Genomic DNA, 23,370 nt, shown 5'->3' on the forward strand with positions numbered 1-23,370 from the left:
CAAGCTTTTGGAGTTTTCCTCATGCAGAGGTGCCCGAAATGTCCAGATTCCCTGTCCTGGTGCCTGTCTGTCTGGAGGCACAATAGCTCATGTGTAGTACTTTGCGAGTGGGCTGAGCCAGTGCCTTTGAACTGCAAGTGTGATAGGTGACAGTCCCATCCCCTCATTAAACAAGGATGGCCTATCCTGCCAACACCCAGACCCTACACTGTAACACCATCCGGGAGGAATGCATTAAGGCCAATTTTACTATTAAATAGGTTTTTAAATTACAGTTTTTAGAGACCTGTAGTGTAGTATCTATATTCCCAATAGGCTCTGTGCATTGGAATAATATATACTATAGCTTAGACGTAAGACTAAGGTCGACTAGGTCTCTATCGCATATATTAGACTTAATTTTGAGTGTAAGCTAGCTCAGAGGTCACTAGAAACTTTCTCGAACTCACAAGAAGGGATTCGTTTCTGACAACCGCATAAACATGACAATTTTGTTTCCCAAGAATAAGAAATCAATCTCTAGAGTCGCGGAAACAATAGATAGCTATTTTACTCAGTCAATTGTGCATGCTTCGTTTCACCAGAGGTGCTGAGAAAATAGAGAGACTGGCGTTTTCAATAAAAAGTATTTATTGAACAGTCTTCTTTCTCAAGCATAAGAAATGTACTGCTACATTCATAATACTGGTTATAAAGTACAGGGCATGTAATACGAAAAGTATTATAAAGTAGTACTGTAAAAGCATGATATGGTTTCTAAGCCATAAATTGCTTAAAACATATAAAATACATACAGTGATAAAAGAATGACTAAGAGTACTCAACTGGTGCTTCTAAAATACGCCTGCCCCGGTGTACCGAACCTAAGTCTCGTACACGGGAAGAAGTAAGTGAGGAGTAGCTTAAGTTTAGTATTTCTCTGCCGAGAATCTATCCAAGAATTCTCTAAGGGTCTAATCAGCTGCGTACCTTGGTTTAGAATGAAGGAGGTCTTGTAGCGCCAAGAAACCGTATGGTGAACGCTGCGCTCTACAAATGTTTTAAATTCCAAATTCCAAATTCCAATTGTATCTCTCTCTCAGGACTCGATTTCCCAGCTACTCGCAAGGGTAGGCTGGAGGAGCTGGAGCTGGATTTCTCGGCAAGAGAAAAGGCAGAGTCTCTCAGCGCGTCAGCTGGAGGGTCGGCTTCCTTCGGCACTTGCTGCTGCAGTGCGTCGGGCAAGTAGTTAGTCGATCTGCTCTAAACCACCGTGTGTTTGTCTGGGCAAATGTAGGCATATTTATACATTGAAGGTGCCGAGTTTGATGTATGAATGGACTTAATAACGTCATCAAAGACTCAGTTGTTCGAAAACTCCATGATTTCCTAGATAAATTAGTATTCAGGCAAGGGGAAGTCCCTAGCTGCTGAAGGCGGGTTTTTCTAAGAAATCTTTGTTGATTCTTGGAACTTAGTGGAAGTAGCCATGCCGTGTTTGGGCTGCATTGGCTCAGTCTAAATATGACAATGATTTCTATGCCTATATATGGATTGGGTAATTTATACCTATATAAGGGCATGAATGGGGAAAATTACACTAGGGTCCGAGATTCATTTACAACAGATCAAACTCAATATATTCCTACCAACTCCCATTCAAAAGATCAAAGGTTAGCACTTATTAAATGTGATAATGTAACCCAATGTTATCCTACAACAGAGGTAGGCTTGCATTAGTGAAAAACAAATTTGAGAGTTGTTCACTACCTGGGCATGTAAAATGTATATGTCACAATTTTTAAATACAACACACCCTGCTCTGTGAGCTGTTTAGGGCCTACCCATGGGTGACTAAGTGTATTAAAAAGGAAGGTTTAGGCCGGGCAAAAGGTATATTTTGCCAGGTCAAAATGGCAATTTAAAACTGCACAAAAAGGCTAGGAGTGGCCCTGAAAAAAGAGCCAGGTCAACATGTGGCCTATGACACTGATAACCATTTCAACTGAGTTAATTGCCGCTGACATTTATGAACTTACATTGTTGAGGGCCTCTTTCATATGCAGGCGGAAATGGGACATTTGCTCGTCCTCTCTCCACTCGATCCCTCCTTTAGACTGCAGGGGAAGACGGAAGACTATTATAATAATAACCAGGTATTTGTAAAGCGCAATCTATTCACCCGTAAGGGTCTCAAGGGGCTGGGGCCGTTGGGGATATTAAGTGAGCTACTGCCCAGAGTCACATGAAGCTGAGCTGATCTGCCTCCGGTGCATTAGATCTAACCATGAGCCCCCACTCCGGAGTTAGCCGCCCTGGCCGCTGCCCCACACCTCTCCCTTTCATTGGTGACGTCATCACTGGCTTTAGGTCCATTGTAAGTGAGTTCCTGAAGACAAAGTCAAAAACCTTTTACTCATTGTTGGTTGCACTCACTCTCCAGCTCCCAAAACACAGCTAGCAGGACCTTGGTAGTGGCAGTCTCTGCTTCAAGGCATTTTAAATATAGGAATTTAGTATATCTGGCCAGTCCATCTACTCATTAACACACTTACCACTGGCACAGAATACAATGGCTCAATTATTTGAAGTTTCTCATCAACATCAACTGTCATCTTTTCTCACACTGTCCAATCTTTAGGAACATTAATTTTGCTTTGATTACAGTCCGTTGACAACCGCTTGGCTTTTTGGTGAGGTAAAAAAAATTGGGGTTTATTTATAGCTTGACAGAGGCAAGATAAATGTGACAACTTGGCAGATGTCCCATCCGCTCTATATAGAGTACATACATATTTCCACACTCTTTACAGAGCACACGAGCATCCAACAATTTTCCTAGAACCACGTGTACACTTAAATTGGGCACACGGAACATCCTGCAAGTTTTGGTGGATGCCCTGTTCCCGCCAAATTCGAAATAACCCTTGTTGTCATTTCCCTTACCTCAAACAAACAAAAGGTGATGAAAGAAATTTGTGATATTGGTGTAACCACTGCCAATTGCTCAGGGTAGCATTCCAACCCATCGTTATTTTGCCTGTCTTGCCACCTCAGATTAGCCCTAGACATATGCAAAGAAGCCTTATGTGTGTGTGATTTCTCTTACCACCATGACTGCCTTCTAGTAGTCTTTGGCTTGCCTAGTAGCTCTCTAGGCACTTCCGATACACACATACATACATGCATTCCTAAGGGATATATGCTGCAACATTTAATACTTTATATAATAGAAGTGTTCACTAACATTGAGTATAACAAAACAATTCCTTTTGCTGGATCTTTCTTTTTTTCTAAATGTAACATACCATATGCCAGTTTGAAAATCACACAGTTTGTTATAACATTGGTGCATTTTGCAAACAAATGGCTGTTAATAATATCCAGCACATCTGTTTACATTTGGGATTAGAGAACTTGTGTCAGGCTTTAATGAATGGAACAGAAGCTATTGGTTTCTTTCATCGAATAACAGAGCATTATAGCGGATCACAGGCCCCCGGGGATGAGCGTAAGATGTTTGTCACAACATAATGCTAAGTGGCTTCATCTCTCACAGGACACTGCATTTTCCAGTTTGTTAGTGCCTAGCCTGGACTTGCGTGTCATGTACCCAATGAGATCAATTAAAATCACAGTTTACGTTAATGAATTCATAATTTATATCCATAGTCAATTAAAATCATTGTACTACAAAAACAGAGTACGTAAATACATTTATCATGCCTAGATTCTTTTCCAAAGCCTATGTAAAACAAGATGAGAAAAACATGCAAATTGAGCACATATTAAATACAACACCAGCCCTATTTCATTACAGAAAATAGTGGTAATCACAGAGCAATTGATCTAATGTATAAAGGTTAAAAGAACTGAAAATAAATGTGAACATTTTCTAAAGAATATTATCTATGTGGTGAGGTTCTATCACTTTCAGACAATGATATCTCAGCAGGGCCCATATATTTGACAAAACTTGTGTTCATCTGTGAGTGCGCTCATTTGCAACACAGGGCCTTATTTATGAGCCATTTACGCAACCGTTGCGTCACTTTTTGTGACGCAGGGATGCCGTAAAAAATGCGCCACACTACACCATATTTACAAAGTGACGCATCTAGGCAAATGCAGCACTTAAACAGCTCTCACAGATCTTTCACTTGAGGACACCCAACGTACATCCAGCACCTTTCCAATTGCCAGAAGTATTACTTCTACCCCTAAAACACATTCCCCAAGATCTGATTTTTTGCAAAAACATTATAGGTGGCATATAGTTTATCAAAAGATCAAAAAAAGTTGAGCTGATTAATGCCTGTGACTTCTTTACAATCATCACCCACTGCAAGCTCCTGCTTGTGGTAAGCACAGTGCCATACACTCAACTGTGGCTATTTAAGTTTAAGTAGAGTTGCACAGCAGACTAACTCCCTATCATCTTGGAAGCACCATCTGTTGCAAACCAAACCAAATGCATTTTTAAATAGTCATCTGTAAAACCATGCCTCTGCAAATATGACAGTAAAGTATCTCAGATTATATCTGCTGGTGTGCTTGGCTGCTCCACAAGGTTTAGGAAGAAGGTCAGTGGCTCATCGTGTTTATCAATACATGCTCTTACACAAATAATTAGTGTGGTTAATTTACTAACTATTGTAGATTCATCTATCATGAGGCTTATTTTGTATTCATTCTGCAGGATACAGTGAATAAGCCTTGACCCCATTGTAGCAGCACTATGGTCTATTACGTCAGCGCAGCTCTGGTCGGAATGGAAGACTCTGCCCAAGTCTGCAGCATTCATCTTTTGAAAATCTACATTCAATAGCATATCAGAACAAGCATTTGTAAATGCATTAGGTTTTGCCTATGTGATTAATGATAAGCATTTTTGGTTGGATGTTGTAGCTTGCTGAGTAGTTGTACAATATAAGTTACAAAAATTCTGGTAAAGTATTATGAACTGCTTATTTACAAAAATGCAATATACTTGTACTAGTGGTAAAATGTAGAAACATTTAATGAAAGAGGGAAATAATATAATTAATTGATGTAATAGCAATATTATGTGTTTAGAGGAGTTCTGACAAACTGGGCCTGGTGCCACTGCACTTGCTGCTCCATTCAAATCATGCCCCCAGTGTCTGCAAGAAAATCTCATTTGTGACTGCTTGTTTTGTAGTCAAATATAGCAATATTTAGAGTTTAGAGGAGTTATGACAACTTTTGGCCCCAGTGCCACTACACCTGCTGCACAATTAAAATCATGGCCCTGTTGCCTGTAAGGTAACAGCACTTGTGACTTCCTGTTTAGTAGTAAAATATTGCAATATTTGGTGTTTAGAGGGGTTCCTGGAGCTTTGGGCCCGGTGTCACTGCACCTGCTGCACCACTCAAATCATGACACTAGTGCCTGCACAGTAACTGCACGTATGACTGCTTGTATAGAAATACAATTTAGAAATATTCTATGTTTACTGGGCTCCCTAGAGCTTTTGGCCTTAGTGCCACTGCGCCTGCTGCACCAATCAAATACAGTCCCTTTGAACAACAGCAACTATGCCTACCTTTGTAGTAGTAAAATATAGCAATATTTTGTGTTTAGAGGAGTTCTGACAACTTTTGAGTTTGGTGCGACTGCACCTGCTGCACATTCTAATCATGACCCTGTTGTCAGCAAGGTAACTGCATTTATGACTGCATGTTTAGAAGTAAAATGTAACAATATTAGGTGTTTAGAGGGATCCCTAGAGCCTTTGGTCCTGGTGCTACTGCATCTGCTGCACCATTCAAATCATGACCTCGCTGCCTGCTAGATAAATTCACTTGTGACTGTCTGTTTTGTAGTCAAATATAGTAATATTATGTGTTTCGAGGAGTTCTAACAACTTTTGGGCCCAGTGCCACTGCACCTTCTGCATCATTCGAATAATGACCCTGTTGCCTGCAAAATAACTGCATTTGTGACTGCCTTTTTAGTAGGTAAATATAGCAATATTTGGTGTTTAATGGAGTTATGACAACTTTTGGCCCCAGTGCCACTGCACCTGTTGCACCATTTAAATCAAGCCTCTTTCAACTGCAAGGTAACTGCAATTGTGACTGCCTGTCTAGTAGTGAAACATAGAAATATTTGGTGTTGAGATGAGTTCTAACAATGTTTTGGGCCGGTGCCACTGCACCTGCTGCACCATTCAAATCCTGACCCTAGTGCCTGAAAGATAACTGCACTTGTGACTGCCCTTTATTTGTAAAATATAGCAATAATCCGAGTTTAGTGGGATGCCTGGAGCTTTTGGGGCCTGTGCCACCACACCTGCCACACTACTGAAATCATGACTCTCGCGCTTGCTAAATAGCAGCACTTGTGACTGCCTGTTTAGTAGTGAAATATAGCAATATTTGGGGGCTTTTTTACAAGCTCTTACACTACCGGGGCATCACTTTTAGTGACGCACTACAGCGCAATGGACGCCCCCATATTTACAAGGTCATGTAAAGTCACCCTGCGTGACTTTTCATGATCTTATAAATATGTTTTCCTTTCAGGCATAACACTGCGTGAAAGGGGCATTCTATGGCTTTTGCTGTGGGTGTTTCAAGGCAACAAGTTTTTAACAAAGGAGGGAGGGAGAGGGGAAGTGGATTCGATCTCCCCTAGCAAATTACATAAACACAGTAGAATCCACTCTAGTAGTGGTAGTGGTCCCTACAGTGGTGGGGAGCACACAGTGTTGTGTAAAATACCCCTCACACACCAACAGGCCCCTTGGTGTCATGCTTCATCATCGGGGTCTTCGCACCCCTCTACGGGATGCGGCGTGCTACGACTTACGCTACGTAGGAGCACTTAAAGTGAACTATGTGTTGGTGAATGTGTTTTTTTTTTAAGGTGTGAGTAGTGAAGTGGTGAGAGGTGAAAGTTAAAAAATACCTGGCTCTTAGGGTAAAAATAAATTTTATTAAGTCCCCTGCTGGTATTGTTAAAAGAGTGCAGGGTGAGGTTGGTACTGTATTTTAAGGTACATAAACCTCAGAAAGTGCGTCGACATGACATGTTTCGGAGTGTAGAAACTCCTTCTTCAGCACAAGAGAGTGCACAAACCTCCTCACCTTACTCACATGTAGTGTAGATGTTAAAGTGTTAGTTAAAAAATATATATAATCTACAAAAAATTAGGTGTAATATTCCTAATTATGTTTTTTAGTCCAGAAGTCTGTTGCGCCCAATTGGCGTTTAATAAGACTTATATAACAAGGCAAGGTGGCCTCATGAGCCCTGCGTGGTATTGGGGGTAATCTTCCGGCTCAGTGCGGCTACGGTTACAGCATGCTTAGATGGGCTGTCATCCCCTCAACGCGGCTCCGACGATATTCCTATCGTGGAATATTACACCTAATACACCTTAAAAAAAAACACATTCACCAACACATAGTTCACTTTAAGTGCTCCTACGTAGCCGTAAGTCGTAGCACGCCGCATCCCGTAGAGGGGTGCGAAGACCCCGATGAGGAAGCATGACACCAAGGGGCCTGTTGGTGTGTGAGGGGTATTTTACACAACACTGTGTGCTCCCCACCACTGTAGGGACCACTACCACTACTAGAGTGGATTCTACTGTGTTTATGTAGTTTCCAGGCAACAGCCATGGGACCTGACACATTCCCCAGATTCACAACATTTTGCAAACATGAGGTTGCATCAGAATCCTTCGGCGGTGTAAGGAGGCGTAACAATGAGAAATACTTTTCTTTTTCCTCGTTTTTCCCTCTTTCTGCAGGACACATAGAAAGAGGAAAATGCCTTTAATGATTGTTTCTTTGCAGGAATGCGTCCCTTCTACTGTTGGTGCGCAGGCACAGGAGAGGACTGGATCGCCCTGTATCTTGTAGATAAGGTGCATTCCTGCCCTTTCATTTTGACACAGAGCAGCACAGCAGGAAGGCTTGCTGCGCTGCTGTGCATCAAAATATTGTAAATGAGGCCCTTGGTGTTTATTGGAGTTATGACATCTTTTGGCCTCAGTGTCACTGCACCTGTTGCACTATTTAAATCAGGCTCCTTTTAACTGCAAGGTAGCAGTAATTGTGACCGCCTGTATAATAGTAAAATATAGCAATATTAGATATTTAGAGGAGTTCTGACAACTTTTGGGCTCAGTGCCTCTGCACCTACTGCACTTGTGACTGCCTGCTTAGTAGTAAATGATAGTAATTTCAGGTGTTTAGTGGGATGCCTAGAGCTTTGGTCCTGGTGTCACTAAACCTGATGCACCATTGAAATCATGACCCTGTTGTCTGCAAGGTAAAGTCACTTGTTTATATTTAAATGTTAGCATTAATCTGGGTTTAGTGGGGTCCCTAGAGCTTTTGTCCCCTGTGCCACTGCACCTGCTCCATCATTCAAATCAAGTCCCTTTTAACTGAAAGGTAACTGCAATTATGACTGCCTTTTTAGTAGTCAAATATAGCAATATTATGTATTTAGAGGAGCTATGACAAGTTTGGGCCCGGTGCTACTGCACCTGCTGCACCATTCAAATCATGACCCTGTTGACTGCAAGGTAACTGCATGTGTGGCTTCTGGTTTAATCGTAAAGTATAGCATAGCTCTTGTATATTAACTTTACTTTTAATATGCAATGTTTATTGCAACATTTACAATTTGATCATAATGTCCAAATATATTAAGTTAAAAAATCAATCCGATAATGCCTACAAAGTGCAAAGAAAGGTACTGAGGCATGAATAGGTAACCCCACAAACGTTCCAAGGCTAAAGCATCTGCTTTCCACAACTAAGTAATAAAAAGTAAACATTTCAGCATACTTTTACAAGCTGTCTGAAGGTAACAAAAATAAAGTTCCACACAAAAGCCAATGAGCACAATAATTGGACCATCAGAACTGGTAAGAGATCTCTTTTAAGATATATTAAATACAAGAGATTTTACGCTTTGAATGCGAAACATAAGAAGGGAGCTCCTGCTTGCCTATTTTGTATGCAGTTCTGAATACACAGCATGTCTCTTCCTGTACTTTAATTTGTATTTTCACATTGTACTGTGGAATACTTTCACAAGCTGTCTGTTCTAAAGCAGCTTGTGCCAGGTGACAGGAGCTATTCTTATGCTTGTCCTTAGAAGGGCTATATGGCATGACCAAGCAATCTACCCATTCCATGGAAAAATGCACACCTGTTTCTGTTTTAAGATTTACCATTCTGCACACTTGACATTCGAGTTTGACATAGGAAAATAGGAGCCATGGATACTCTTTACGTTTAATTTACAATTGTTCCCAAGACCAGCAGGCTGGGTGATCAATTTGATCCAAGCTATCTACCACATTTCTATGGAGGAGTATTTGACTGTCTTTGATGACACAGCCATCTAACAACACTTCATCTTCAGCACCGACTCTTTTCCTCTTCTTGGGCAGGCTGACACTTTCACTTCTTTGCCTTGTGACAGACACCCTGATTTGCGTTTTCCATTGGGCCTTCTGATCTGGAGCCGGGGGTCTTGTGTGTTTCTCCACATGTGGCTGGAGCATTTTGATTCTGCAGCCACTGAAGCATCTACATAAATACTTGTGGAAATACATAAAACTCACAATTTATTTTAAATCTCAGCTGTGGATATGAATGGAGGTCTTCAACAACAAAATTTAAGAAAGAGACCATGTCAATTTTAATACCACAGTTACACTGTATTGAATTTTAGCTGTTTGATCATGACAATTTAGGTGTGGATTAAAATGTGGCAACACTATACTTAAGGTGCTTACTTAAAAAAATATTATTTCTAAATGCATTTACGCAATGTGATAATGGGGGAATGAAATGCTATATTATTTGTTTCAACAGGCAGGTCCCAATATATTTGAGGTAATACAGTGGAGAGTCTAAGAACTTGGCTGTGACTCTTTATACCTCTGTTAAACTTGATGTTAAAGTTAAGAAAGGTGAAGACTGCGAAGCTTCTGGACTGGCAGCAACTTATGCGGCAGGCTAAAGGGTGGCTGGAGATTTGGGCGGCGACCCTACTTTCAAGGATTTTGTGACAACTGTGCTCTACGGCCTATACAGTGCCATTGCTTTATCTCTGATCTAGCAGCGAACCTGATCCCTCTCTCGCTTTGCAATACTGTGGTCTAACGATGGCCCATCTTTCTGGTCTGAGAACAGAAACACCCTCCTCTGTTTTCTGGTGAATGTCTACAATAGCACAATCTGAGAATTCTTCCAATTGAAAAGAATGTTAAATAAAAGTTAACATTAATTCACCAAACAATGCTGATCATTCCTTACTGGTATCTACAGAATGTAGAACTGCACAATGTTACATTTTACATCATTCTGTGAGAAAGTTTAAAAATCACTGTTCAATAATTGAGCCACGAAGCCCATTCCTGCACCTTCTAATAAAAGAGGCACTACTTGAAATGCCAGGTAATCCCCCTAGATATCTTGCTGCAGTATACATCTTGAAGCACATGGTAAACCAGGCATGGACCATAATAAGTAAATCAGCTCTGGCATAAAGCATTGTTAGCACAGGTGATGCTATACATAATATTTACATTTATTTTAACCTTGTGCCTCGCTGTTTTATGTTTACTGTGTTGGGGGCACTGTTCATTATGTCGTTTTGTGCTCCTCGGTCAATGTAAAATTGTAGTCCTATATTTTTTATGTGCTTTCCTGTTATTGCATCTAGACCTAGCGCTCAAAGGTGAATATATATACACCTAAAACGACCCAGACCTGTTGGTTCTGCTGATATTAGTAGTTTGTGTAATTACTCCTCAAGTTAGTTAGTAATTGGAATTGAAAATGTATCAATTCTGAAACTATGAGATTAGATTAAACATTGGTAGGGTCAGAAATAGGTAGTGGTCTTTGGATTATCTCAATTGGTTCTTTTCTCCCACTCATACTACTATCTTCTGCAATCACTATTCAACGCTTTCATATTTTTTCTCCCCACATTTCTCTGAAATCCCCCATCTTTTTTTTCCCAACATCTCTTTTAAATCCCCCATCTGCTTCTCTCATATACCATCTCCATCCTCTTCATCACTTTTTTTCATGCTGTCCTTCTGCATGCACTTCTTCACATCAACTCTCTCTTAACATTGGTGCTGTCAGTGGCACTTATTTCCCGTAACAGATATTTACAGAGTGCAAGAGAGGGAAAACACACAAATTGCAAAGACGGAGGAAGACCAAGACAGCAAAACCATCACAAAGGAAGAGAAGCAGGAGAAGCAAGAGCGAGAACACGAGGCAGGGAGTGTATGGTAGTTGATTAAAGATTACTGGCCTTGGTATCGGACATGTCAGCGTTTAATTGCACCTGCCGCTGCCTTCCTATCAGAGCTTTAGTCACTGGCACTCTTTTACAAATTAAACACTGGGGGGCAGATTTATGTTAACTGGCGCATCCCCAGGGATGCGCCAGTTAACATGCACCACAGTGCGCCACAGCTCCGCCACCCATGGTGCGCCGCATTTATGATGCGGCGCACCATGGGGCAAAAACGGCACAGATGCGTGACGCATCTGTGCCGTAAAGGTGACGCATTGCTGGAGTTGCGTCGCAAGCGCGACGCAGCTCCAGCAAGGCTTGGGGGTGCCCCATCTCCACAATGCTGCGTCAAGACCTACGCCTGCTTCAAGCAGGCGCAGGCTTTTGACGCAGCATTGGCCTGAAAGTGACTGAGTGAAATCTTATAGATTTCACTCAGCCACTTTTGCGAGGCGCACCTGCCCCGGAACGCCCACCCTGCGCCGGAACGCCCACAAGCGGCGCAGGGCTTTACAACGTGACGCATCTGCCTAGATGCGTCACGTTGTAAATCGTTCGTAGGGATGCGCCACGTTTACGCCGCCTTGCGTGACGCAACAGCGGCGTAAACGTGACGCAAGTGCCTCATAAATCTGTCCCTCGGTGTTGGTAATATTTCACCACTTGTGTATCCCAACATCACACTTTCAAGTAAAATGTAAAGTGCAATTACCATATGTAAGAGTTGCTTGATGTACTCTGCAGAGAGGCCAAAAATTGGATGAGTATGCAGTCTGAATATCTTCATGTCTGACTAATGAGCACTGTAGGTGTCAAGTTATACCGCCCAAAAACGACTGCGCAAGAGCAGTTCAGACATGAATCGCAAAATATCCTGGTTAGCAAATGTATTCCACATAATTATGGCTCTGCCATAGAAGTCACATAATACATCGTCTGCTGCATAATCTGATGATTTTACTAAAAAATTGTTTGTATCTTAAAAAGATTAAAAGGTACTAAAAATGTGATTTGTGTGGCTGCGAAGTGGGGGGCCCCTTGCAAGGGTTAAGTGGTCACCTTTCTGACTGCTGCATTTGCATGTTACACTTGTACTAATGAGGCGAAAGCTTTGCTGAGACTGTTAGTATACGTAAACATATCAAAATAATAAAGTATCAAAACATGTACCACATTACACTGCAGTCTGTTTTTGCTGAATACTTTAGTTCAGCACTGCGACATCATTTTGTCCTCACTTACTGCATAATTCAAGTGCTTCCAAAGCAGATAGCACATATTAAAAGCACATGTGCATGAAGCAGAGAGACAGTGAAGTTTGCGAACTTAGTTTGGTGTGCAGGCAATTCCTCCATTGCCGATCCCTGGTGAGTTGCACTAATACTGCTGGAACAAGGCCAACTTTAGTATGGGTTGTGGTGCAGACAGGCCTTCAAGGTTAACCCACACTGGCCACCGCTAGGGTCCAGCAGCTGGTGCTAAGTGATTAGGGCTTCTAAGGGCTAGCGGGCCTTCTATGGTCTAACAGGGGAATTCGCTCCATCGGGAGAGTGGTCTGGTCATGAAGGCTGAACCTGGTTCCCCAGTTCCAAATTCGGCAGCTCTGGTCATATTGCCACATCGTCTCCCCCACTGAACACCCTTCTGCCCCACTGAGAGAAAATTGCGCTGCATTCAGCTACAGCCCAATTGTGCCCCGTTATACACACCTGGATGGGATTCACTTCAAAGTATGCACTAGACAAGCATAATATGCTGCCTGGAAAAATAGTTACAACATGCTAGAAAAAGCAAACACTCATAGGAAATACAGGATTAAGTAAAGCATGTGAAATGTAAGCAGAAACGACATGACTGCAGTTGTTTAGTTAATAACAGTGTCAATGTCCTGCCAATATGGTCTAATAAAACATAGTATTTTTGGACAAATTACTAATAAAGTTCATTCACTCCTTTTTACTGCAGTGAAAAGGTCATGTCATGTTGTTGTCATGCTATGTTCTCTTTATTTATGACTTAATGAACCAAACAATAAATAAATTACATTGTCAACAGTCAAAGGGTCCATTTTTTGTATTTGTTTGCCCCAAAATAGACCTAATGTACTAGTTCTGGTTAAATACCTTTGCTTGTGACGCATGAATAAACAGCACTGAAGAATGCACGCACAAAGCTCTGCAGATTGTAATAACCTATATTAGAGGAGGGAGGGGTATTATGACCCCCAAGGCGCTTCACCTTTCCTGGATCTTGGCTCCTTCCTGCTCTCAAAATGGTTTTAAATAATATATTGCACTCTGTGCATCTACATATATACTAATTACTATTTAGGGCGATCAAATAAAAAATAATGCTTTTTGTCCTTCATATTGCTAAGTAACACAGATGTTACCGTTTTGTAGCACTTTAAAATGTAGGTATGAGTCATACTCGCTTGTCCTCAGTTTATAGAGTTTGGAATGATGACCTGCTAAGCCATCTTGGCCAGTGCTTACTCATTTCTCTTTTGAAAGGTGTATATAATTAGAGAACTCTCCTCTTGCTAGGACCATAGCACTAAGTTCTAAGTTTCAGTGAATGCTGCATGCCTGTCCTCAGCCCTGAGATATGGCACGGTCATGCCATGCATAACATAACGTGCATTTGTGTGACCACTCACATCACTTCCCCACCCTTCCGCTTGAGCACTTCCGCTGTTGGGTCGCGGTCTAGTGGTGCAAGAGAGCCAGCCGCTGCACAGCAGGGCTGAGTGGTGGGGGGGAGGAGCACCACGCTTAAAGATCACACTGGAACAAGCGCGCACCTAAGGCAAGCCTGTCTGCGCCCGACCGGGACCAGGGGCCACGACCCCTGGCCCTTGCACCCCATATACCATGGATGACCTGCGGCTGCTAAATAAAGGTACAACCCAACTTAATAGTATTGTAGCTTCCAAACTAAGGTCCCTAGGACTTCTAAGACCCCACTTAGGCTACCGATCTCACTAAAAGCAGATTCTGGGACCAACCCTGAATGAGAGCCCCCATGAACTCAAGATTGCTACCCTTAATACACGCTCCCTATCAAAACACAATCTTGAGATCTTCTCGCTTATACAAGATGATACCTTTGATATCATTGGTATCACGGAAACTTGGCTAGAAGATTCTTCAACACCAAACTTAGTCGCAGCCCTTCCCCCCAATTATGCAGCACTTTGCCCTAATCGACCAGGTACCTCCAGAAGGGGAGGCGTGGCGTTGTTATACAATCGCCAACTGAAAGCAGAGACTCTATGCGCTGAATATATTGAAGGGGCAGAGTTTCTAGGGGCCAAATGTCACTTCCAGTCAGTCTGTCTAGCTATCTTGGTAGTCTATCGTCCACCACGTACGCCACCTAGGTTCACCGAACAGCTCGCAGAGCTAGCCAACGACATACGGTCCCGGTACCAATGTGTGGTGGTGCTGGGGGACTTCAACCTACATTGGGATGTAACCCCCAAAGAAAGTCAGGCCGAACAGTTAGAGGAAGCACTAAATGCCCTAGAGCTTCTGCAACTAGTGCAGGGGCCCACGCACAACAAAGGGCACACCTTGGATCTGGTCTGGGGTCTTGTCCTTTTGTCAACCCTATATCTATTAGCCTCTGACCTTGGTCGGACCATTTCCTACTTAGCGGCCGGCTCCCCTTTCCTAAACTAACTACTAATCCATCTCCAGATTGGAAGGTGATAAGGAGCTGGAACAAAATCTGCGCCGATGACTTGATCACTACTCTACAGACATCAGCCCCGCCCACACCCAAGCAGGGAAACATTGATGCAGAAAGCCATGTGCTGACAGGAAGGATACAGATTGCCATCAACATAGTAGCTCCGCCAGGCAAAGTTAGAATCATGGACAAGGGCAAGGGAGCCCCCTGGTTCAATGACAACCTTAGAACCCTGAAACAAACCCTCCGCCAAAGCGAGAGAGCCTGGCGGAAGACCTATGACCCATGCGCCCGGCAGGACTACTGTATGGCCTTTGCAACTTACAAAAAAGCAATTCTTTCACGCAAAGCGGAATTCTATGAGGCAAAAATCATGGCCGCAGATAACAAACAAAAAGAGACCTTTAGTATCCTGAAAGAATTAAGGTAAGTTAAAGATCAGAAACCAACTTTCTACCTAGAAGACTGTAACAACTTTCAGTCTTTCTTCCTGGTAAAAGTCAAGGACCTACTGACGGAAATTCACTCTACCCGTAAGTTCCCATGTACTTTGACACCTTCACCACCACCCCTCACTTTTTCTGAACCACTCATCGCCTTCCCTGCGTTAACGCACGACTCCCTGGCCCACATTATTCAGGGTCCTCTATGGACCCCTACCCACACAAAATCTTTAAGTTGGCATTCACAGGCATCGAAAATTAGGTACTTTCACTCCTCAATCGATCCCTTGTTAAGGGACAGGTGCCTTCCAACTTTAAAGAAGCTCGGGTTATTCCACTCTTGAAAAAACCTGGGGCCAGTACTAAAAATCTTAAGAACTTTAGGCCAATCTCACAACTGCCGTTTCTTGCTAAAGTGCTTGAACAACTTGTGTTAAAATCCCTGAGCAACCACATTGAAAATAACCATCTCCTGCAATTAAATCAGGCAGGCTTCAGGGTGCACAACAGCACGGAGTTGATGATGTTATCGGTCCTAGATGAACTTAGACTAAGGGCCGATAAGAAGAAACCATGTGCCCTGGTCCTACTGGACCTTTCCGCGGCATTCGACACGGTCAATCATGACCAACTAATTTTGCGGATTTCGGAGCTAGGGATTCAGGGCACGGCCCTGGCATGGTTGACCTCCTTTCTCAAAGGGCGTACGCAGAGAACACAATTGAATGACCTTGTGTCCGATTTAGGTCCACTCATGTGGTGTACCTCAGGGTTCGGCATTATCCCCACTCCTTTTTAATGCCTACCTCCAGCCCCTGATAGCGGCACTTAATCAAATGGAGGGTCAAATTTACAACTACACTGATGACACTCAAATAATTATTCAGATAGACAATGCCTTATCAGCCCACTCACGGTTTCAAAACATCTTAAAATTCACGGTGAACTGGATGTCGGCCAACGCCTTGAAAATACACCCAGATAAAACGGAGGTACTGGCCGTTACTTCTGACTCCAACCCGTGGAAGGAGCTCTTCTGGCCGCATGAGCTGGGTACATATCCAGAATCTGTGGGGGTGGTAAAAAGCCTAGGGATCAAAATTGATGCTAAACTCACCATGACCCAGCAGGTCTCGGCTGTGGTGGGAACATGCACTGGTTTGTTGAGACAGCTGTGCAAACTTGCCCTTATTCTCACATTTAATACACTTCGAATGGAAGTTTCGCTCTGATACTATCATGCCTCGACTACGGCAACTCCCTATACATCGGCATCCCGGAGAATCTTGTGTCCAGACTCCAGGTGATTATGAATGATGCCGCAAGGTTCATTTTCAAAGCACCCAGGCGAGCACATGCATCGCCTCTCCTCAAACAGCTGCATTGGCTCCCTCTCAGACAGAGAGCAAATTCAAGGGCCTATGTATTGCACACAAAGCCCTGTATGGCAGAGCTCCTAGCTACATCAAGGACTGTCTCGCCAAATATATCCCCAGCAGGACGCTACGGTCCATGGATGCTAGCCTCCTGACTTGTCCTAGATTAAACATGTCCCCCCCATCTGGAACAACCTGCTGGAGAGCCTTCGTGATGAAACAGTTCTTTTTGCAGAAGCCTGGATATAATCATACCCCTCTGGCTAGGCTAGGACCTCTCTGACAGCACTTAGAGACCTGCTGGTGATAATGCGCTCAACAAATTTCAAATAACAATAACAATAACAAATGCTCATTCACCCCTAGAGATATGTTGGCAGAGACTTATTGCTGCTGTACTCAATGGTATTACTTTTCTTGATCTCTGAAGGTTTTTTACCTATGACCGTGGTTAGAAACATATCTCCATGAAGTGCATGCTAAGCGATATGATGTATCCCTCTATCTGAATCAACTTCACCACTGTCCCTATTTCCTCTTTGACTGTGCTGGCTCTGAGAATTAAATGCCTTGTGAACTGCTGAATGAGTGGTTAGATGCAGGGGTATAAAGCAAGTCCCTGCAGCCCTGTGGCGCAGGGGGCCCTTAACCCTTAGAGGCCCCCATGCTGCCCAAGGCAAATGAATATCTGTGAGATATGGAAGACTGAGGGAGCCCCTCATCACATTCTGCAGGGGGTAACATCATTTGCCTTATGCCACTGGTTAGACGTCGTGTTTGACTGGTTGATCCACTGATCTGTGCCCTTATGTGTGGATAAAGAAAGTTGTGAACTCACTTTCTTTATTGTCAGTAAATCTTTCAATTGTTGGTTAAAACTGTTTCCTTAGGTCTTTCTAATCCACAAGACTTTGGATCCTTTCATTTAAGGGATCATTATTTTAACCTACCCCAGAAAGATTGGCTTGGCTGAGCCCTGCACCTGCCAAGTCAAACTTACTATGACTTTACTGGTTTGCATAAACAATTAAAATGCTGCATGTCCATTCGATGGTGCCTATGCTGTTATTGGTAGGTTCCCAGATTCACTCATAGTATTTTGTGTCATGGATCGTGACTTCCGACACCTGGACGTAAATGAAAGCTGTGTGTGTGGTATCGTTCTGTGGCTGTCTGCAATCTCCTCTTAGCATAGGTGAGACTGAGGTCTGATTGTAAAAAGTCCAGGGCCAATTGTAGAAAGCATTTTATCAGTTGCAAACGGCCCAACAGGCAGTTTGCTACTGGCAAAATGCTTTTTGGCATGTGCCAATTCTATTTTATGGTTTGGCAGCATACTATCGACTCGCAAAATTGGGTTTGTGAGTCAATATTAGAAAGGGGCGTGTTGAGGGCAATCGTATGTAGAAATATTTTGCAACCGGGAATGCAGTTGCAAAACATTTGCAGTTACCTCCAACTTCAAGTTGGTAGTAAGCCATTCAAAAACGGGAAATGGTCCCCAAAGGACCCCTTCCCCATTGTGAATGGGGGCACCAAAATTTTTTCAGAGCAGGCAGTAGTCCCACGGACCTCTAAAAAAATCAAAAGAAAACGTTCCTTTTTAGGTTTCGACCTGGCGAGGGGCAAAGCCCCTCCCAGATCGAAAACTATTGTCTACAGTAGGGATGTTCGGACCGCCTCTGTTTCCAATTGGCTAGCTCCATAAATGGAGGCTAGCCATTGGGAGACAGAGGCTGTCAATCGCGCTTTCTCTTGAAAACGCGATTCGGGGGCGTTTCGTGGTGTTTTTTTAAGCCCCGCCCCTTTGTCCCGGGCCGCGCTGCGATTGGCTGCCGGCCCGGGACACCCCCGTGACGTCATTCCCGGGCCGCGCAGTGATTGGCTGGCCGGCCCGGGACCTGACTTGTTTGTCTTTCCCGTGAAATATCTTTGTATTTTGGTGTTTGCAGGGGCTTGACAGAGGGTGCAGTTCAGCGAGGGAGCTTCGTGTGGGTGTCCATGCTGCAGCCTCGTGGGGCCTTAAAGGAGTGAACATAAATCTTGTGTGATTTCCCGGCTGTGCATTAGTGTGCCGCCAGGGGTCAGACTTCCTCCTCGTGGGAATAGCTGAAGACACCTCTCCTGGCGGGGGGACACGGCCTACCTCTGCTCGGAAGCATCTCGGCTCCACTGCGTCCTCGCCACGAGCAGGGGCCCCTCTGTCCCTCCACCTCTCCGTGCACCACCCCATCTCCCGTCATCTGTGTGCAGCTCTATGCTGCATCCCCGGGGGCAGGCTTGTGGTGCAGAGGCCCACGAGTGGCGTCGTGCACACCCGCCACTCGTGCACACCCGCCAGTCGTGCACACCCGCCACACGTGCACACCCGCCACACGTGCACACATGGATACTCCGCAAGCATGCACACCCCTGGACCTCTCCTCGAGGCGTTTCATTCAATAGATTCTGGATAATAAAACCTGTGTTATTTCCGTCTATGGAAGCAGTGAGTGGGCGTGGCCTCACCATGGTGCTGTCACCACAGTAGTGTTCTAGTGCTGTGACACGGGTGAAGTGTGTTCTGTTTCCACTCGTGTTCGGTGTGTTCTGGAAGGCGTGTTTGCGGCCTGTTCACCAGGTTTCCTAGACGTGCATAAACGTGTCGGATATAATGCCGCAGAAATTAAAGGGCGAGGGACGGGCCCGTGTTTCAGGGGGTCCAGGTGGGGAGGGGTCCTTTCGGACTGGGAGGCCTGGATAATCTGGAGGGAGAGCTCCGAGCTGCCTGGAGGCCGCCATACCCCGGCCTGCACTCACGGCCCTTCTTTCAGGACAGGGCTTCGAGGCGCGCTGCTATCCAGGAGAGTTAATGGAAGCCGGGATGGGGCACGGTGACGGCGCGAGGAGCTAGAAAGGCCGCCCGCGGCGCTGGTTTTGTTTCCTTGCTCGAGCCCGTGCTTGGAAGCGGCGGAGAGTGCTCCCTCCCTCCTCGGCAGACATTGTCCTCTCCCACTGAAGGGTGACAAACGCGGCCATTGTGCGCCGCGCCCCGGGCTCGGAGCTGGCCCAGAACCGGCCTCACTGCGCTGGGGGCTCGTGGAGGTCCCCCCACCCCCTGCACTCGGCCATACATGGGCGAGCGTGTCTCGAGGCTGCTCGGGGCGGGGCACAGATGCCAGTGACTGAGCTCCACGTGTGGTGCTACAGCCAGACCCAGCATTGCAAGGCCGTGCTGCGGCCTCCTGTGCTGCAGGTAGCGCATAGACTGCAACGTACTGACGAGCAGGCGCTGAGCCCGCAGTGACTGACTCCTGGACGGAGCGTCACTCCTGGTGGCTGCTCCCTGAGGGGCCTGACACCGGAGGGCTCAGTCCTCCTTGGGTTGCTGTCCCCCGGACAGCCTGTGCGTGGCGTGAGTGTCCCTGGTGCCCGCATCTCTCCTGTGATGTGGTCCATCACTCTCACAGTATGCCCTTGAAGGGTGCTCGGGCGTCAGTCCCTTTGCCCCGGGTCTCAGGGGGGAGTTTGGTTGTGAACTTAACTGTGAAGTTTGCAGACCCCCAGCTGCACTCCATCTCTCCTGTGCTCCTCGCAGTCTCCCTGGGTCTCACAGGGTCGCTCGTCTTAGCTTTGATTGGCCGCCCTGTCGTTGCTGTGGACGTCAGCTCCTCCCCGTCCAAGGGCTGGTACAGAGGAGCTGTCAGGATTGTGGCTGCAGCCCTCAAAGTCTTATTGATTGAAGGGAAGGAAGTGGATTTGTTTTCAATTAGCCATGACTAAGAGAGGAAGCCTCCTGTGACGTCAAGGCCGCCGAGGGAGGGGGTGGGGGTCTGGTGCCCCACGGGGCAGGTGCCCACAGCGCCCGCCTTGCTTCCCCGGCTGTCTACCCTCAGTCACTTATGTCCTCGCGAGAGAGACATGCCAGAGTTAGCATCGCCCCTGGTGCAAAGACCTGTGGTGTCCTATGAGTCCTATCATCTGTGGTCGAGGCTGATGTTTCTTATTTTATATCTTTGTTACATTAAATTCCAGTTTTGCTGCTTATATGAATTGTTCTCGTGCAATAATTATAGAAAAATACGAAGGAGCGAGGGACTATGTTTTGGCCTGATTTCACGTTGCGGACTACCACCTGTTAGTTTGGCTTGACAAAAATGGTGGCACAGTGGTACCTGCACTGCAGTATTCAGCTAATGTAATGCCACCTTTTGGACCTTTGTTGTAAGCACAGGAATTTTTGCTCGGTCCATGGAAGCGTTTTCATTTGATACATTTCGAAGACTTCATGTAAGTATACTTTGAACATTTTTTCGTTTATTGCCCGCAGCCCCTGGCCTTGCTGGAGGAGGTCGAATAATGCCCAGATCTCTTGTAGATTCGGGGCTCTTACTATGCTGGGAGGTCGCTACACTTGACCATGGTAAGTGCTATCTGTACTCTGCTTAATGCGTCTATTAACGTTAGACCTAGAGCACAGGGTCACCCCGCTTTCTGGTGGTAAGGCGCTTTCCTGCGTTAAACACAAGAGGACAGGCAAATAAACACCCGCTGCTAAGCTGCAGGCAACAGAAAGTTGTAAGTCAGAGCGCCCGGTTTGGCGCAGTTGCACTGGCGGCTACCTTACTGTGTCCGTGAATTTGTAGATTAACCGAACAGCGGCAACGCCGCGCACGCATGTTTCTTATCTTTTAGCGGCCTTTTGTGTTTCTTGTACCGTGTGGTAGAAGCAGTCAGTGGTTGCATGTTGCCTTACAGGCCAGGCCGGTCCTAGTTTCTCCGAGCCCTGTGTTGCAGTTTGCGTTGCAACCACGAACAAAAAAAAAATGCGCCGAGATCACACGCTGCGCCCGGATCCCGGACAGCAGCGCCGAGATCAGTCGCCGCACCGGTGCGCAGAGGCGGGTTACCGGGAGTCTCGCAGAGGCCGCCGCTCCCATTTGCACTGGCGGCTGCAGGTGTAGGTTAGGAAGCACCAGAGCTGTAGTTGCGGCTGGCGGGGTTCCCGTCTGAGGGATGCCCAGATGTAAAGGAGCATCAGAATGGTAGCTTGAGCCGGAGCCATAGCTTGAAGTGAAGTCTTGTACTTCGGGGGGACACCAGACCTCAAAGGCCAGTTTTCGAATCCCACCAAGGCTGAAAAGGTAGCCACAGGCAAAATAGTTGGGAGGGCATATGTCTTGTGTGTATAAGAGATGTATAATGGGGCCTGTGTATTAACTAATTAAATATTTTACTTAAACACTTCTGCATTTAGACTGCGGTTACATAAAAAATGTCAGCCTGTCATTTATTTTATGGGTTCTGATGTTTTCCTTACTTTGCAAATTTGGTTGCAGTGCTTCTTACTCTCCTGTTTGTGGATTGGGTCTTCCCTCCATGATCACGCCCATCGTTGCCAGATCTCTGATTTATTCTTATCAAGTAGAGCTGCTTCCCTGCCCCCTCGGTTTTGTGTGTGCCTCTGTTGCCTGCTTGCGACCCGGTTTTGTGTGTGCCTCTGTTGCCTGATTGCGACCCGGTTTTGTGTGTGCCTCTGTTGCCTGATTGCGACCCGGTTTTGTGTGTGCCTCTGTTGCCTGCTTGTGACCCGGTTTTGTGTGTGCCTCTGTTGCCTGCTTGTGACCCGGTTTTGTGTGTGCCTCTGTTGCCTGCTTGTGACCCGGTTTTGTGTGTGTGTGGGTGCAAATGCAATAGGTGTCGCATTTGCGAGAGATTAGGCTATTGGCTTTGTAAATGACAATGCCATTTATTTAGGTTTTCAAAGCCAACACATAAATAAAAATGTTGTCATTTACAATGACAATAGCTTTAACTTTTCCAAAGGCGAAACCGTTGCATTGTAAATGCTTGTTTAAAAATGCCTCTAATTTTCCTTTAAGGAAAACACGCTGCATTTTTTTAAAACTGCTTTATTTAAAACGTTTTCATCATAGGTAGCCGTTTTTGCGCACTTACCTAAGATTCATGACCCCTACAGTGTTGCTGGGCAGACCCCTTCCTCCAGTTACAGAGGAGAAGGGAAGATCATGGCGATGCTGAGGCCATCCTCTATGTGCACCCCACACGGCTGGATGATTATTAAAGCAAGGACCATTCCTGCCTGTCTTGGAACACATTTTAAAAATAATAAAATAGGGGAACGGACTGCATTAAATAAAAAAAAGTTGGGGCATGCTGTAGCCGCCCTATCCCGCCCTCTTTGACCACTGACTGGATGGGACAATTTAAGGTCATGACAAATAGCTGTAAGTGGTGTTCTTTTTAAGTTCAGACCATTACCCCAAACAAGTTGTGTAATTCCCTAGCAATAGGAGATGAGGTTTCAATGTGAGGTTGCCTGCTTGAAATCTCATCAGGCCATATAATGGCTAGGGCGCACCACACTGCTTGCACCACGACACACCATTAAACAGGTGCGCCATGCACAAACAGTGAAAGTGGGCCCAATCACATTGAATGCGCGGCCCACAGGTCAGCCACAAACTCATGCTGCCCTGGGGGCAGTGCATTCTAGTGAGAAACGGAGATGCTTTGAAGCAGGCACACCGTGTTTCACTTTACAAGCAGCAACCCGCCTGCACTTTTG

The sequence above is a fragment of the Lissotriton helveticus genome, chromosome 12 (genome assembly GCF_964261635.1).
Source record: "Lissotriton helveticus chromosome 12, aLisHel1.1, whole genome shotgun sequence".
Lineage (NCBI taxonomy): Eukaryota > Metazoa > Chordata > Amphibia > Caudata > Salamandridae > Lissotriton > Lissotriton helveticus.